Raw genomic sequence first — 14,284 nt, forward strand, 5'->3', positions numbered from 1 at the left:
CATCATTGTTCTTCTATGAGTCCCTTCAGCCCCTTCCCCAAACCTTATACATACACCAGGCTGAGTAAATTTCAAAAATTTATTCTTTTAATTGAAGGATTGAAGTCACTGTCATGGAATTGTGTATATTCTTCTGAAGGGGCCTCAGGTGTGATGGTTTGACATAGCTTCTTAGTTCTTAGTGACGTGAGTGGAGGAGAGTTTTCACACACAGAATCACACTTTAGGAATGCTGAGAGCTGGTGGGTCACTCATCCCAGGGATTGTTTCAGTCCGTTACACCACTCCATGGAGAGGTAGAAACCCATCTGGGTTTTAGATGAACCAAAATATCCCTTGAATTTGGATGGGGTGAAGGAGAGGGAGAGATTTAGAAATATATCCTTGCTTCTGTCCTTCAACACTAGATAAGCATGTTAGATATACTCTATTTACCCCTCCAGGGCTACTTTTCCCCCTTCTCCACCCTGGTGTGGCACCAGAAGACCAGTATTTACTAACTTCACAATGGCGTTTTTGTCCCCTTAACTTCCGGTTCAGTGTGGTCAGTGGAAATCATTGTAGGAAAGGGTTTGGCCGGCGGAGAGTGACATGAGGTATTTAGTTCTGTGACTATCGCTCTGCCCACTGATGGACTCCCTTTCCGGAGTTCCTCTACCGAAGTCCACAGGACGAGCAGCAGTGCCCTGTAGCAGCAGCTCCAGCTTGAGCCCTGTGTACATTCCACGAATTTCTCTCCCCCCCAGTTCTTTAGGCCAAGTGATGCTGATGACTCCCTGTTACTGCTAAACTCGGGGTGCTTCAACATGCCTTGCTGGCTTTTGTTGAATCCTCCCTCATGTTTATTAGCTGTATCTGAATTCAAGTTTCCTAAATCACTACATTTGGACGTGTCCCCTTTCCCTGTTGTGGTCATTGCTGATGAACAATCTTCATACTACTTAATATCCAACACTCTTAGTAGCTAGATAGAATAAAAAAATAAAGGAAGGCCTCACTTAGCCGGGGAAAGTAGAGGTGAATTCAATTTTAGACTTGTCAAATTTCAGATGTCTGACTAATATTCCAGAAATCAGACACCTGACTAGGATTCCTCTTGAGATGGATGTGAAAAGAAGGAAGATTTGGGGATCTAATAAGCTTTATGAACTTGGAAAAATCTGGGCTTTCTTTAACAATCTGTAAAATTAAGAAAATGTATTGGTTATTTTCTCTGTGTTTCTATCCCTCTGAGCCTTTATTTTATACTACAGAGCTCATTAGAGAAGTAGAAACTTCACCCAGAAATCTATCAGCCAGAAAAGTTACATGAAAGCAGAAATATCTTATTTTCTGCCTATACTTCCCAACCATTTACATCAAATGTAAAATAATCTCTTCAAGCCTCTTCAAGCAAAAGTTCATTATCCACTGAGACGCGTTAACTCTTCTAACATAGAATGCATACATACCATAAATTATTAAATTGCTGAAGTATGTGTTACTGTTTTAGGCAATATACAATTGAATAATATATTTCTCTGTATGTAACATACCTAATATTAAAATTTAAAAAGTCGTATGTCTATTTCTATCTTTCTGTCTGAAGAAGTACTTTTATTAACTCTACAATACTCATGGTATCTGAATAGAAACTGGAAAGTGATGTGAGAATGACACCTAAATGAATTTTATTTGTTTGTTTGTTTATTTGTTTATTTATTGGTATATTGAGCTCTTCCTTTAGGTGATCACACACACAAACACACATGCATATGTATCTGTAAATAAAATGAATATACATAGGTAAGAATATATATATATGTAAAATATATATATATGTAAAATGTTACACCTTTCAGTCTTTAAGGATATTTTTAATATATCTTTTATGTGTTACAACCTTGAATTTGAGAATAATTCTTCAACTGTGAGCACTCTTTAGTCAAGATGGAAGATTTAAGATATGATGCTCTTTCTACTGTTAATAACCTCCAGAAGTAGTTATTCTCTTTCTGTATTTCTTTACTGTTATATTGAAGGCTCTGAGTAAGTGTTAATTTTCTATGCTAAAGAGTATCAGTTCTCTGCTAGAAATGCTACATAACAAGCAATCCCTTGTCCCTCCATGGCCTAAAACAACAATTATTTATTTAAAGTTCAGCGGTCGGCAGGTCAGCTGACTCTGAGCTAATCTGGACCAGAGGCTTTTGGTCCACGTGTTTTTCACTGTGGCACTCTAGCTGAAGCAACAATAGCTAACTGTGGCATGGCATTTTCAGGAACAAATTGGAAGCAGGAACACACATTCTACTCCATTAATGTGTCAGCTCAGAAATGGTGCCCTGTTGCTTTTCCATTGGTTAAATCAAGTCACATGGGAATGTCTAACATTAATTTTTTATGTACATATACTTTATAAATACTGAACTTTGGGAGGCACTTGGAAGAAAGGCAGAATTCATTGGCAAATAACAGAGTCTGCCAAAGAGGACTTGCAAATAGAGCGGCTCTCCGTTGATTTTAGTTAATCAACCAGTATTTATTATGCTTTCATAGGAGTCAGAAAATTCATAGCAGGGAGTGTACATTTTGAGATAAATCAGAATGTGAATCCTTAATAACCTTAAGCCTAGAGACAACCCAAGAACACAACACAGACAGTAATAAATTCAGGATAAGTACATGAAATGACAAAAAGATGAACTGTATTTATGAATTATCAAAGCCTAAATAAATGAAAAGATAAATATTCAAACATATGAAGATCATTTTGTTAAAACGGAATATAGGAAAATTTTGGAAGCTATTATAATGGTTTACCTTTAAATATGTAGGTGGAAGTCTGGAAGAATTAAATTGATCCTATTATTCATGATTGGTTTCCTATTACATTTAGTAATCTGAAGGGACATTGTATTGAAAATAGAATGAATTGCAAGAGCCCTTAGGGGACATGAGTATCTCAGGCAGTTGTGTAGAAATAAAAACAAGATGTACTGTTTTGTATAGGCAAAGCCATTCTTGTGGATATTAAATTTCTGAAATCTTCAGGGATAGCTTCTATGCACAAGTACCGTTCCTAGATGGTTGTTTTGTATTTCAAGTTAAAAATCAGCTTTATTTTGCCTCTTGTCAATTATATAACATAATGTTCAAGCACTATTTACTCTTCGGATATTTCTATTGGCACCAAATAATGTGCCTTGATTTGCCAGTTTTAACTTAATATTTAAATGTTTATTATTAATAATTCATAAATACACTATTTAAGAAAACAAATATAAATATATGAACTTCATACAATTTGAATATTACTGAGAGAATAAATGTTTAAAAAGTTTCATATCTGAAAATATTCTTAAAGTTGGATAAAAAGTATGTATGTAAATTTGGAAGTTTACTCTTGGATAAAATATATATTTGTAGTTGTGGTATCATACTCTGAGAAACAGTAGGACAATTTGAAAATGTTTGCTTTGCACTTAGATTAATACCTTTGGCAGATTGTTTTCCAAAAGAGATTTTTTCTTAATTATAAGAGTTATTTTCCATTTATACAGGGTGCATAGCTGAATTAAAAATATTTTTTAATCCATCTTAGAGTAATAGAACAAATAATGAATGAAAGTGACTCTGACAACAGTAACTGATAGTTACTGAATGCTTGCCAGACACCAAGTGTCTCCCCTGATATTTTATGCATAGAAGCCTTTATTTAATACAAAATTGAGCATAATTCCTTAATTTTCTCTTTTCCCTTCTGCTTTAGATGTGGATAGACATTTAATAGAATTTTGTGATGAAAGACTTATGTTCATTTTTAGAGGTGAGAACTCTAAGATCAGCAGTTTTCTGGTAAGCTGGAAACTCTACTTCGAAGTCCTAATGAATAAGTTCAGTCTTGTATTATTAATTTCTTTGACGACTGAGATGCACAAAAGTAAATATATTCCTAACCTGAGTTCTGTTAGTAATAATATCTGAAATTTTACTGTTACAGAACCTGACTTCTAAAAGAAGTAACATAATTGAAAAATACATACCATTCTGAATTTCATACTTGAAAATGATTACACAATGGAACATGTGGCATTATTCATTCATTTATTCATTCAACAAATATTTATTGAGTATCTACTAGGTGTATAGGCTCTGTGATCCATTAATGAACCAAACAGGCAAAAATCCCTGCCTTCATGAAGACATTTATTCTAGTGCAGAAAAAGAAAAAAAATAAGAAACAGTGTAAACCATGCCTTATACTAAATAGTGATAAGTGCTAAAGAAAATAAAAGGCAGAGGAGGGGGGTTCTAAGTATAGGAGATGGGATAAAAATCCTAGAGTAGGCTGGAATGTCTCACTGAAAATGTGATATAAAAAAAATAAAGATCCAAAGGAAATGCACGTCTGTGTGGGAGAGTATCCCAGGTAAAGGGAATAGTAAAGGGAAAACCGAAAGGCAGTATATAGTTGGCAGGTTTGAAAATTATGGAAGATAAATAAGGGTCAGCTGAGAGAAGGTGAGGTCGACGAGGTCTGCAGGTGGCAGAGCTTCAGATTCCGAATGGTTTTACAGATGCAACTTTTAATATTCACTCTGAGAGGGAAAACAATTACACGTGAAGGCTTTTCAGGAAAGGAGTGTTGCGATTTGACCTAAGTTTTCCTGGGATCACTCTGGCTTCTCATTTGAAATAGACTGAAAGGGGGGAGGAAGAGAAAGGGAGAAGCAAGAGACATGGGTAGGCCATTTTTTCAAAATTTAGGCAAGAGATGATGATAGCTTGGACTAGGATGAAAGAAAGAATTGCCAAGATATGTTTTGAAAGAAGTTCCAGTAGGATATGTTGATGACAGATGTATCTTGAGACAGAAGGGGAAATTGGGAGGAACACTCAAGGATGACTCATTGTTTTTGAAAGTAGGTCATTAGACGTCTTTACCAGTGTTTGTGAAGACACGGAAGGAGCAGATTCAAGGGAGAATGTAAAGGTCTCGGTTTTTGATGTGTTACATTGGATATCCCTAGATTACACATTTGTGTAATTAAATATGAAGTTTAGAAACAGTTATTAGCTGGAGATATAACTTTGAAAGACATCAAAATGTCTTTGTATTAAATCACTTAGGGAAATAAATACCGACGTATGGTTCAAATACTGAATCTTAGAGTAATTTACTCTTCAGGTGTTCTTGGATTATTTAGAAAACAAAAAGTAGATGAATTAAAATAGCCAGCAGAGTAGAAGGAAAACCAGGCCTATATGTTATTAGGAAAGAAGCCAAGTGAAGAAATTATTTTAAGGGGCAGAGAATGACCTATGGTTCCAATTGCTTCTGATAGGTCTGAAGAGGTGAGGACTGAGAATTGTCCTTTGAACCTGGCAAAGAGGAGATCAATAGTGACAACAAAATGAGCAGCGTTGGTGGAGTTGTGACAATAAAAATTTGTTGATAGTGGGCTTGAGAGAAAATGGGAAGAAAGACATTCAAAGAATCAATAATAGCAATTTCAAGGATATTTACTTTATAGTTCAGAGACAAATGAGATGATAGCCAGAAGGGGAAGTGGTATCATGACAACTTGTTTTTACAACATGGGCAATAAACCTGCCTGCCATTTTGATGCTGATGGGTGTACTCCAGTTGATAGGGAATATTTGATGATTAGAAAAGAGAAAATTGCTGGAGCAACATCCTTGAGGAAATAAAAGGAGATGGGATTAAGTATGCAATGGGAAAACTATATTTACTGGGGAGCAGTTCATCCTGAAAACAGAATATTCAACCACAAGTGCAGGAAAATAGATGGGAAGGGGCAGTGGTAGATGGAATTTTTGTTTTGCTGCTTTATCATCTTTAGCAAAATGGGAAGAATGGTCACAAGCTGAGAGTGGGAGAAGAGACCTTTGAGGCGAAAGGACCTGGTATATCAGAGTCCAACTGTACAATAAAGGAGTGAATGGCCTAAGGAAACAGTGAGTCAGTGCTCATGGATTTAAAGTGAGGCAGTCTAGATGGTCTGGGGTTTCTTCCAGGCTGGTTCTGAAGTGCAGGTGCAGAGCGTAGGTGGCTGATAATAAGAGAATTACGAGTTTGGGGAGAGAGATGAGAGATAAGAAAAAAAATGCAACATCTCACTGGCTTCAGACCATTGCTGGAGTTGGGCTTTCAGAGGGATTGAGCTGGAAAGGTAGGAAATTGTAATATATGTATTTATTAATTTTTTTTTTACCACTTGTTAGCTAATCTTAGTAAATTGTTAAAAAAATATTTTTTTAATTGAAGTATAGTTGATACACAATATTATATTGGTTTCAAGTATACAACACAGTGGTTCAACAGTTACACACATTATTAACTCCTCACCTCAACTGGTGCAGTTACTAGTAAGGCATTTGAGAATGAGGTTGTGGGGAGAGCGGTAGTGATGAGTAACAACAAATTCACGAGTATGATTCTAGAAGTGAGTTTTGAAATGAGGGTGGGGACCAAGATCACTGAGAAGAATAAGAATCTAGGTCTTGGACTTTGAATTCACTAGCAAAAAATAGCACTGGAGATAACTGCTGGGAGGCAGGAGTGAATATCATCCACAGACAAAGGAAGGTGTTTTATGGAGGAAGGAGATATAATTGTCTGAAAGAGAATTATGGATACAGAAAGGACACATACTCCACTTGAGACCCAGACTTACAAAATTTTCAGAAGAAGCAACAGCATAAGGGAAAAATCAGTTTTGGGTTAGATCGAGACAGTGGGGAAGACATTCAAGGAAGAGATATTGAGGATATAGTCAATTTTGCTTATGATTGATTGACCTTGAAAAGAAAATACGGATGATGGATAAATACTCAGATTCAGAAGAGATCTTGGCGTAGGAACAGACTTTGGACATGATCTAATCTAATCCTTTATATTTCAAATCCTCTTCACAATATAACTAATACTTATCTGATCTTTATTTGAATATTTCCCATGACTGCTCCTTACAAGGCAGCCCATTCCAAAAATGAGGTATTTTTCTGTTCGAAGATGCTTCCATTTGCTTTAAAGTTAAGTAAAATCCGTACCGCACAGGCTCCTTACACTCAGCACTCTTTCTTGCTTCCTCTTTCTGTTCCCAGACTCTCACTTCTGCCTTCACTTTCCATCATCAGATTTGAACTCATTTGCTTGCTCCTGTCCCTCTTTCCTTTCTGAGGCTCACATTTTCAGATCTCCTAATTGGTTTTGAATCAGCTGACCACTCTAACCGCCACCATCATTTCAAGTAACTTCAACAAGGAGGTGCCTGATTCATTGATCCCTGACTGTGTCACTACCGATCAGCTGCCTTCTGTTGTGACCTCACTCCTTCACCCCATTTCTCTTTCTGGTTGTATCATATTGTCTTGCCAGTGGGTTTCAGCACCGGGCAAGTTCGCTATGGATTCAATGTGGCCAAAGAAATTGACAGCAAAACGTTCTTTGGGGTGAAAGGGTTTATTACCTGGCTTGTTCGCCAGGTGGTACGTCTCTGCCTCCGTCCAGAGCACTGGGCCAAGCTCTCTGTATACCACAATAACAGCTTATTGCCTAAAGGTGTGGAAGCGGTAGCCTAGCAACAGGCCAGTTACATCATCAGGTGATTTAAGTTCAGTGAGGATCCTGGCCATAGGAGACCCAACTTCCCCACACATATTTACTATTACTCTTTTAAAAATATGCCTGATTCCCTTGCTCTAATCTCACATATGTTTGGCAAGGCTGCAACTATGGACAAATCCCTTTCTATGCCTGTACCCCAACAGCTCAGCATCAAATAGGAGATTAGAGGCACTATAGATTCATGTTCACCAAACTCAAGTGGGCTTTCCATATGCATTCAAGAAACAGTGTTTCTCCACAAAGTTTATTCTATTTCCACAATGAAATCACATCTTACCCACTCTACTTAAGTCTTTGACCACTTCTTTCTTCCCTCCACTAATTTCAGGGTATGGGTTCACTTCCTAGAGAAAATACATCAGATGATAACTACTTAAGCTTTTTGCTACTGCGTCTAAAAACAACTGCCACCACTGCCCCCTTCCCATTACAATGAAGAAAGCACCCCTTCAAAGCCACCCCCTGACACGTGCTCCTTGCTACCACTACACTTCTAGCTCTTATGTCTCCTGCATCTGCAGTGTCTTGACTTCTGTCACACACTCCCTCTCATCAAACATAACCTTGCAGGTGTAAAATTAAATAAAGCAAAACAAGCCTTTCCTTAACCTCATGTATCATGTTAGCTGCTATGTTTATGTGTCCTATTTCCCTTCATAACCAGCTTTTCAAGAGAATTGTTTTGTGTGTGTGTTTGTTTGTTTTCCATACACTACTTCAGCCTCTTGGCCTTCCATTTGATATGCCACCCAAGCCATTCTAGGGGTTCTGCTTGCAGGGTCACCAGTTAGTAAGTCATTGCTAAATTTAACATGTTTCTATCCTAATGGAATTATCAGTATTTTACACAATTGACCGTGCCTTCTTCCTGAGAGATCTTATGTGGAGATGAAAAGAATATGTTGTGGATACATATTCGCAGGTTTTAAAATTCAAGCAATAATGGTATGTAATTATTTTAATTGTAGTTTTATTTTTTCCCATAGCCAGAGTTAGCTTCTAAGTTCCTATTCTGGCATAGAAAGGTAACTGAATCCATTCTAAGCAAATTCAGTTGCTTCAAAGTATTCCCTGGCTTAGGTCTTAATTCAGTCAAAATTGCTCTTCCCCCTTCTTTTCTTGCAGATGGATTTAATTTCTGAAGAGTTTATATAATACAATAGTATCAGATGGTGAGGCATCTGGGCTTTAGCCTTACTTTATCCTGGACTGACATCTGTTGCACTGTACAATTATGTCCCATTTCCGCACCATGTTGGCATCTGTTGTGGTTTCTGTATTCTCACCTGGTTTCTTGACATATATCTTACACTGCTCTTTGCTATAATTTCCTCTCATCATGACCACAGGTTCCTTCAACATCTGCCTGCTTCCTCTCTCTCAGCTGAGTGTGTTGTTATCAGAACCAAAGGAAAACCCTGTTTCTTTCTCGTTACCCAGGAGACTTGCTGTGGCTGTCTCGTGTCTTCTCTTCTTTAAGCAGCACAGACAACACAACCCTTTTGCTCCCATTCTCACTGGGTTGCTAAGGACTCCTACAAGGATATTTCTTCACATTATTCCGGAAAGGATGAAGGGCAAATTCACTTTGTATTCTTAGATCCCCAGACTGCATAGTAGTTTCTATAAATACCCCTTTTACTTTTCACTGATTTAGGAGCAGAAAAGACAATGAATAAAACTTCTCCTTAGCCCCACCAAGGTCTGAATGATTCTCTTTAAATCATTGTTTAACCTTTCTTTGTACAAAGGGATTAATTATCCTTTTTATTCTAATGAGGGGGAAGAGTGATTTGATGTTTCCATTCTTCAAACACTTTTCCTATTATATTAGTAACAGAGCTTCTATTACAATAAAAAACAAAGATTTAGCATCTCTGCTCTTACATCTCTATTTTCACTTCATCCCAGCTGGCTGGCTTGGGAGAAAAGGGCCACATGTGAAGCTATTTGATGAATATTAAAGGGAGAAATACTTCTGCAGTATGGCATAAAGGGTAACCTGTCCATCTCTTTGGCTGGGGGAAAAATTATAAATGCTTTATAGATTAACACATTTAAATGCATCCATGAACTGATCAGAAGGTGGGGGGAAAATGCAAGTTCCTGTGGCCAGGATCCTCACCTGACCCTGAACTACTTGATAATGTAATTGGCCTCCTGCTAGGCTACTGCTCCCACACCCGTAGGCAATGAGCTGTTAGTGACTGAGTCACTGTATAAAGAGCTCCACCCAGTGCTCTGGGCAGAGGAAGAGATGGAGGAGGATTCGAGGCCTGCAGACTGTTGGATGCAGGCATGAGTCTAGTGTTCCACCTACTGCAGTGAGAATAAAGCCAGGTATAAATCCTTTTACCCCAAGAACACTCTGTTATTGTTTTTCCGTCTCACTGAATCTGTAGTGAAGTTGTCCGGGGCTGTAACCTTCAAGCCAGACAAAAGGTAAGAAATACTCAGGCCAAAGTAAATGGAAGAAGGAAAGGGAAAATGATAAGCAGAATGCTGATATTAGCTTCCACCTTGGGAGAATTACAAATTCTCGTGATCTTGAGTTTTGGTTTTCACAGATTGGCAAAACATAGAGAACAGAGAGACAAATTCAATGGTTGCTTAAATATGGAAGGCCAAAGGAATATAATCCCATCACAGTTGGGCCCACCAAATTGACTAGTCCTTTGATACAAGTGTAAAATAAGTATGAATGTACATTCACTGGGGGTTTTATAAGAAGATATTCCTATCTTGAACCCTAGTGCCGAATGACAGCAGTAATAATCATAGCTGAAAACCAACCCTTATGCTGGACTGTAGCTTGAATTTACCCTACTTACGTGATAGGGAAAACTTAAGTGTAATACAGTGTAAAATGTATTTGTTTAAATTTAAAATACAGTACAATTTAAAGTGGTCTTAGCTCAGTACAGTCATCTGGCAAAAACAGTTGTTAATGTTCTCAGTCTTAGGTCCAAGCCACAAATAATTCCCACAAGTAAAATTTTAAGAAATAGATTTATAATAAAAGAATCAAAAACACCCAAGGAAACAAGGCACCAACAAGCTAGAGTCTCAAAATGAAAGAACATCAAAACTGAATATGTAAAATATATTTCATAGATCACATAAATAAATGAAATACTTATAAAAAAGAAAACAGTAAGAGAATATTAAACCAAGATTTGGCAAAAGGCTCAAAACAGTGGGTTGATAATGAAACTGTTGTTTTCCATCAGAGTCTCTGGAAACAGATTCTGGTATATACATTTGCATGTGAGAAGTTTATTTGGGTTTGTTCCTGGGTGTGGGGGTTCGGGAACCTGCAAGACAGGAAGAAAAGCCTGACTGACATAGTTGCAGCAGGAGCCTTAAGTGATCTTATCACAAACTCTGGATGTAATCACTTCTAAAATTACTACTCAAAACCAGACATATTTTTAGTGTTTCTATTATACAGAACAGCAAACATCCACAGAGTGAATATAGTGTTTATAAGGGGAAATGAGATCACAGGCGTAAAACATTTCTAAGAACTCTAGAAGTTCTATGCAAATGGGTTATTATAACCATTTACCCCGTAATCAAAAGAACAGGCACTGGAGTCAGATGATCTCAATTCACTTCTGACTCTGACCATCACTGGCTAGTAAATGAAATTACTAAACCCCTGTGCTTTAGTTTTCTCATTTCTTGAGTGAAATGGCTAAAAACTGCATTGTAGGATTGCTGTGAAGGACTAAATAAAATGACTTTGTCTGAAGAATAAGCGTAGTGCCTATTACATAACAGGAGTTTATTAAGTACTATCTGATGTAATGAAAGTATTTTTAAAAAAAGGAGGCGAAGATCATAATCCTTAATGTAACATCTGCCTCATTTTGCTATATTTACTTTGATACGCTGTTTAGCCCACTGCCTCTAAGACGTTTTCCGAACACAGCACATGCAGTGCCTAATTCACACTCCAAAAGCAAAATAATGTTTTATGAAGTTTACCTGCTGGAATATACATATTCTACAACAGCAAGAGTTCCTTGATTCTTTCTCTAGATTAATAGGAGAAGAAAATTACTTGGTACCTTTGTTATGACAGCATGTCACATACTTGCATGGTGATTCTATTCCTCAGACTAAGCATTTTAGGATATGTTTAGGCTGATTCCTTTTCTCTTACTTCATTGCCAAAACAAGTATAGATGATCGACTGAGATTTTTATTGGCAGAAGCATTCATTATTAATTGAAATACATTGAAAAACATGTTTCATCTGCCCTGAAAAGACAATATATGATTTTCTTGTGTTCATTTGTTTTCCTACTGTTAGAACCCAGTGAGGTGCAATTGTTTCATTAAGTAAAATCCCTTTATTCTGGCCTTTTGAAGAGAGCAAAATTACTGCCAATTTTTATGGTTGAAATGCTCAACCTATCCAGTAACAATTGGAATAAATCTCATATGGAATCTGATTCACAAGTTAATTCCTTTTCAGCAATAAGCAAAGCCTTTGTTTCACTCTTTATGTTTGACCTGATTTATCCTGTACTTCTTTCAAGGAAACCTGGGGTGACTTGGCTCCTACAATAAGCTGTCAAGATGAAAAATCCACACTGTAATGTCAATTTGCAATGCTTGTGGCTCAAAGGATATTTACAACACATGTGATTTATTTTTCAATCACCTAAGGTTTAAAGAAGAAACTATATCATGATTAATCTCAAAATTGAGAGGTAATTTATTTTTACAAATTTTAGTTGAACAGCAAAAGCATGTAATTCTTAAAGGGGCCATTTGGAAACAATAGCACAACAGCTACTAAAGTATATAGAGTGAATATTTTAAATTACAAAGAAAAAAATGGCAACACCCAAGGAAAAACGGATACAGATTACTGACATTTTGGGGAACGATTTCATGGATGTGAGACAGATGCAAGTGATGTATAACATTTTCAGGGCTTTTATTACAAGATTCAGCTTATATTTTTCCGATACAGATCTTCTAACACATGCTTATTTTAATAGAGATTTTGGTTATCTCAGTAATAAAGTTGGAAGAATTAATTAGTTGAAATGAAAATTCAACAATATTGGATGGCTCCCATGTTTCAATTGCTCTGACTCTTGATTTAGGCAGATAACTTCTTGCAGTTCTTAGCATCAACTTAAAATTCCACTTTAGAATTCATCTCCTAATACTTTTCAGCTGTTCCATTTAGAATTAAACCTGTTAGACCTGCCTTCTGCTGAGTAAGTCCTTGGCTTCCTTACTTAGTTTTATTTTCTTAATGATAACATCTATCATTGCAATTAGCACCTGACATAAATTCTCCTTAAGGTCTTTTCCCTTGTTTTCCTGCAAAACCAGTTTAACCCGGGTTTAAGGTATAAAAACAAACTTAATAATCGACAGTTCTTCTTAACTGCAGGATTATTCTATGGCCAAAAAATCCATATGTAACTTAATTGTTGTTCTTTTATTGCAAGTATATAATGATTAAATGGATGTGTTTGAATGGATATCAAAAGATATCTAAGACAGTGTTGACAAAAAAGTTAGAAAACAGTGTTTTTATAGTTATAACCATATGCGTAGATACATTTGTACATTAGATAACAATGTTACAACATGTTGGATTAAACATAGAAAAAGATCTGGCGTGATATGCAGCACACTCAGTAGTGTTCATTTCTTCAATGGGATTATAGTGAATATTCATTCCTCATATCCTTATATGTTATTTTTGGCAAGAGGATTTGTTTTGCTTTTATTTTTTTTTGTGATAAAACATGGAGAAAAAACTAGAAGCAAGTAGATCCACATATGAACAATGACTAATTTCAGGAGGTAAAATTATAGGTGACCCTTATTTTCTTCTTGATTGTATGTAAAATATGTGTTAATAAATATTACCTATTTAGGCAATGTAAGGTAGAATCATATTAGTGGACTAAAATTAAAAACTCCCTCAATAATGGCATTTATAAAAACATTCCATTCCTCATATGCTTTTTCTTTGGAAATAAGATTTTTATAAAATATATATTTTATTTATATATAAATAAATATTAAATTTTTTTCAGTGAAACTTATTTATCCATAAACTACCTGAAATACATGAGCATCATTAAATCACCAAATCAAATGTAACACATCACAGCTAAATTGTTGCTTGCTACACATTCTCAAAAGCTTCAGTTGATTGCATGGGGATTGGAAATTAAGATTTTGTTTGCTTGTTTTCTTTTCCATATTTTTTATTTTTTTGTTTTTCTTTTTTTCCTGGTGGTTATATCATTTTTTAATATAGGGTCACAGGTAATGACAGTAGAATAAGAATATATCTCCTTTTATATATAACCCTAAATATATTAGGAAGATTAGTTTTATTTATAAGAAACATTAGAACAATGACAAAGTAAAATATAGTATTCATTTAGTCCTTGTTTTATATACTTCTCTCCTTTGTGTCTAATGTGTTCAATCACTCTTATGAACCACACGGGCATTTAAGTTTCATACCATGTTTTAAAATTCTTGTATCATTAAGCGTGCATTTTTTAAATTCCTCATTATCCTCTCAATTTTTCTTACTATTATCATCTATCTTTCACCTCTGGCTTTCCTTTGCCTCTTCAATCATCTCCAGCAATATTTAAG

At 36.1% G+C, this 14,284-nt stretch overlaps 1 protein-coding gene across 6 annotated transcripts in view; it reads left to right on the plus strand.

Moving 5' to 3' along the window:
- MGAT4C (MGAT4 family member C) overlaps positions 1–14,284 on the plus strand; it is a 777,100-nt gene that overhangs the window by 192,704 nt on the left and 570,112 nt on the right. The gene's annotated exons all lie outside the window — the stretch shown is intronic.

The sequence above is a fragment of the Manis javanica genome, chromosome 10 (genome assembly GCF_040802235.1).
Source record: "Manis javanica isolate MJ-LG chromosome 10, MJ_LKY, whole genome shotgun sequence".
In the NCBI taxonomy this organism is placed as follows: domain Eukaryota; kingdom Metazoa; phylum Chordata; class Mammalia; order Pholidota; family Manidae; genus Manis; species Manis javanica.